Source organism: Lycium barbarum, chromosome 7 (assembly GCF_019175385.1).
Source record: "Lycium barbarum isolate Lr01 chromosome 7, ASM1917538v2, whole genome shotgun sequence".
Taxonomy (NCBI): Eukaryota; Viridiplantae; Streptophyta; class Magnoliopsida; order Solanales; family Solanaceae; genus Lycium; species Lycium barbarum.
In genome coordinates this window covers 128,519,846-128,524,550 of record NC_083343.1, presented here as the reverse complement: position 1 = coordinate 128,524,550, position 4,705 = coordinate 128,519,846, and the positions used below count along the sequence as shown (strand labels likewise).

The window sequence follows — 4,705 nt, the reverse complement described above, 5'->3', positions numbered from 1 at the left end:
TCTAGCAAAGACTCTTGATAAATACAAGATGGAATAATTAATGTATAGTCAATTGCATCGAGGTCGCCTTGAAGTTTTTGGTGAAAAATCTCAGTTTGACTTTTCAATTACATTTTTTTAAAGATGATAACGTACCTAATCATCAACTGTTAATTTTTATTCTAAATCTTTATCCGATAATATTGCATTTGTTCAAAGTACTACAATAAAAAATAAAAATAAAAAATAAAAAGAAGGAAGTGTTTAATAACAAACATTGACTAAAATTATAGTACTATTTATTTTCCCTATGAGAGCGAAAATTGAAATAAACTTATCTTGTAACTTGCAAGTTGCCATGTCTCCTAAGGAGTAGTTTGGTTAAAAGGGGATTTAATCGTCGCAAAAAATTCAATGATAATTTATAGTGCCATGTTTGGTTGGTCTGAGAAAATATAATCTCTACACATACTGACATTAAGGGGTGGTTTGGTACACGGTATAAGGTGGGATATCTCGGATATTTCAGTACTAACTTTGAGATTAATTTTGTACCATGTTTGGTAGAATGTACAAATTTATCCTATATCTTCTACCAAACAAACTATAAAATGAAGTCCATACTTAAAGATGGATTATCCCATCTAATCCTCTTAACCTTGGGATTATTTTACATCATAGTTTAGATGAGATAAATTAGTACCAAGATTATAATCCTGAGATTATAATATCGGGATAATTTTGTCCGCGTACCAAATGACCCCTAAGTTATATAGTTTTTTTTTTTTTTTTTATGTGTGTGTTCCTCATAAATAATACACGCATAAATTATGCGGCAAGTTATCTTTTATTTCATGTTCTAAATAAGAGAATACTATAGATTCGAGCCATAGAATTTCTCATCTCTGACACAAGATATGTTTTAGATCGAATGTATTATTCAATCAATCTAATAGAATTATTTTGTTGTATCCAGACTATATCAATTTAAGTCATTTCATGAATAAAATTTGACCAATTAATCAACCGCAAAATCTTCTTTTACAAACAAGAGGTAGAATGTGGAATAAAAATAAGGTATTAGCAATAAATAGATTAAAATTCTAAAAGACAAAACAACCATATATCAATCATTCAACACGAAATAACCCTTTCATAACTAATTCATGTATTTTTAATACCTTTATTACAATCTTTGCACAACTAATAATCATATTACTAATTTCTGCATAACTTGTGTTAACCAAACGACGCCTTAAGAAATACATATAAGTACTACTGTAAGTGAGCTCTTCATTCTTCAAATTTCCACTCAATATTCCAGCTTTTCAATGGAAACAGTGAAGCTAATTGGAACTCCTTTCAGTTTTTTCACATACAGAGTTATTTGGGCACTTAAGCTAAAGGGAATAAATTATGAGTACATAGATGAAGACATGTCAAAAAAAAAGTCCTTTGCTTTTGAAACACAATCCAATTCACAAGAAAGTCCCTGTACTAATCCATGGTGAAAAGTCAGTGTGTGAGTCCATGGTCATCGTCGAATACATCGACGAGACATGGCAACTGAACCCATTGCTTTCGACTGACCCTTATGACAGAGCCGTAGCTCGGTTTTGGGCTAAATATGTCGAAGAAAAGGTATGATATGTTATTAAACTCTGCATTTCCTTTGCAAAATTATAATTTGAGTACTATCGAGAGGTATGGTGTGATGGTTGGAATTCCTCTATTTTTAACTAAAGAATTCGGGTTTTAAGTTGTGAAAATAAGAGTCTTTCGGTTTACTGGCCGAGATCTGCTTTCTTACAACCCTAAGGGAATACTAATTGCATACTCTGCACACATATAACATGATCTATGTGTTTTCTTTGGATTTTTCACAAATTTTTGGTCTCGTCTCTTGGTATACTTTTATGAGCATATCATATTTACTAATTACTTGCAGAGTATTCATCTTATTTAAATTTAGTCAATCCTTGTTTATCCGGCCTGGGAGTACTCGTTATGCTTTGTGAAACTCATGATATTGTTGAAGATATAAGTAATAGAGCCTGTTTGGTTGGGCTTATGCCTATAAGTTGTTTGCAGCTTATAAGCTAAAAAAAAATAAGTTGGGGTAATCTAACTTATTTTTTTGGCTTATAAGCTGTTTTCAGCTTATAAGCTGCTTTAAATAAGCTAAGTCAAATGGGCCCAATTATTTTTTTGAGCTTATTTTAAGCACAAAATGACTTTAAGCTGGCCAGCCAAACACTCAAAAAAGCTGAAAACAACTTATAAGCAACTTATAAGCCAATCCAAACGGGCTCATAGTCTGGTTTTAAACTATCAAAATCAACTATTTTTGAGAAGTATTTCTTATCAAAAGTGCTTAGGGGAAATAGGAATTTATATTTAGCTAATTTTTATATGAGTAATCTTGTCCTGAAAAAAAAAAATCAAAACACATTTTCGAGAGAAACTATCTTTTTCAGCTTCGGCTAAAAAGCTGCAACAACTTCTATTATTACTCAAAAATACATATTTCTATTCCAAAAGCTAATATAAACCTTTCAGAAACTTGGTCAAACAAGCTTTAAGTAATAAATAAAAGTGTGATTTTTCTAACAATTAATAATCACGCACTTCAACAGGACGTTGGCTAAAAATAATTGTTTCCCCAAAAGGAAAAAAATTGTAACGCTACATTTGATAAAATAGCAACTACAACCTTGTCTCTTTTCTTCTTTCAAATGCTTGACAAAGGCTTTTAACTGTGATGCAGTCATATTGTACCTGGAATGTGTTCTGCGACACTGGAGAGAAGCAACAAAACGCCATAAAGGAGAGCTTTGAAATGCTTAAAAATATGGAGGAAAATGCATTGGGAGAAAAAAAGTTGTTTGGTGGTGAAAATATTGGGCTTGTGGACATAGCCTTTGGAGGATATGCTCATTGGATGGAAATAATTGAAGAAATTGTGGGAGTGAAATTACTTGATCCTAAGATATTTCCTCGTCTTGATGCATGGGTAAAAAAATTCAAAGAAGTTCCAGCAATTAAAGATAATCTACCTGATCGTGATGATATGTTTGTGTATATGAAAAATGCAAGGGAGAAGATGTTAGCGTCTCCGTAGTGAGATTAGTTTCAAGTTTGAGCTCTGGGTATGGAGTTATCTTTGTTAGGGCGTTTTAACCCTTATCGTGGGACTTTTCAGAGTGAATCTGTATTTAATCGGGTCTCAATGTGAATATCGAACACCGGATGGAAAATCAAGAAAATAATAAGGAAATTTATTTCTCAGTTGTTGACTCAATTAAGCTATGCCTCGATCTCTGATATGAATTCTTTGTATCTATTCCGTTCTATGCAATCTTCGAATTAATTTCTTAAAGGTATGTATGAGATGTTAGCATCACAACAACTCGAATGACGATGGTTTATACACTAAAAAATACTTTAGGTAGTTGCAGTTACAAAGAAAATCATAGTAAATTTGGACTTTTTTCGTGAAGAACCACATGAAGTCCACCTATTTCATGCTAGAGCTTTCTTAATACCAAGATATGAGTTGACTCGGACAAAAAATATAATGAAGGATAAATTAAGCGAACTTGAATAGCACAAAAGTAAATTTGAATTTTTTTCCTTCTCTTCCTTTTTTCACTTTATATGAATTTTTTGTTGTTGTTTTAAAAAGCACATTTGTAAATGTTAATTAACAAGAATAGTTGTAAATTATTTCTTCAAGAACTATTATTATTGTTGGACAATTTAAAATTTGTTGCAGAATGGATTTGCAATTCCCATAAAAGCAATCGAATAGTAACCTTTTAGCTAAGAAGAGAAAAAGAAAAGAAAAAGAAAAAAACTAGATTAACTAATGTATATTCATTCATAATTCAAACAGACTCTAGTTGGGCCTCTATTGCCAATTAAGGAAAATGTAAATAACAAAATATACGTACTTAACTAAACAGAAAATGTGCTACTCCGTCACTGCTTCAATTTCCAAATTGCATCAAAATTATATATAATGTTAATAAAACCTAGTATGATAATACTAATATCCTAGTACTAGTATTTATTTTGGAACAGAGATCAAGTAGTAGTCAGAATGTGCCTCAATCCACTTCTTCAAAGCAAAGGCAACTTCATTACACTTTTTTGGCCATATACTCTTTGTTCTTATTGTCTATGTTCTCTTCAATGCATTTTTTGAACTCATTTGAAGTGTCTTTACAATACTCTCCCTTAGCCTTCATGATCAAACGAACCCCACAATATTCACATTGACGGGTTGCTTCAATCTTGGATTTTGATTGTGACCAAGACATGGTGGTGGAGCTAAAAATACCAAAAAGAAGAAAACGAAATATTTAATACGTGCAAGAATTCTAATTGGTTGTTCACTACACTACAAAAATTATACAACCAGCATATGTTCTATTTTGTACAAGTTTGGATTAGGTTAGAGAGGGAAATGGGAAATGAGAAGAATTCTTTGTTTGATCAGACGGTTGTTATTATTTTGGGAAAAATATATATATAAGGAAACAACATGGACCGTCAGATCAAGTGATCTAACGGTTGAAATGAGTTGTGCCTGTTTTGGGTTAGGACAGTACTTCCACCTTTTGATGACGTGTCGCTGAGTGATTGGGGGAAAAGCTGTCACGCGGATTGCTGAGTGGCTGAATTGGAGCTGATTTTGAGTTGGATTTTGGACCGGGTTTCGGCC

The 4,705-nt window shown here is 32.2% G+C and overlaps 1 pseudogene; it reads left to right on the top strand.

The window, feature by feature from the left end:
* The first annotated feature begins 232 nt into the window (after positions 1-232).
* On the top strand, positions 233-3,274 carry LOC132602634 (probable glutathione S-transferase; annotated as a pseudogene).
* The last annotated feature ends 1,431 nt before the right edge of the window (positions 3,275-4,705 follow it).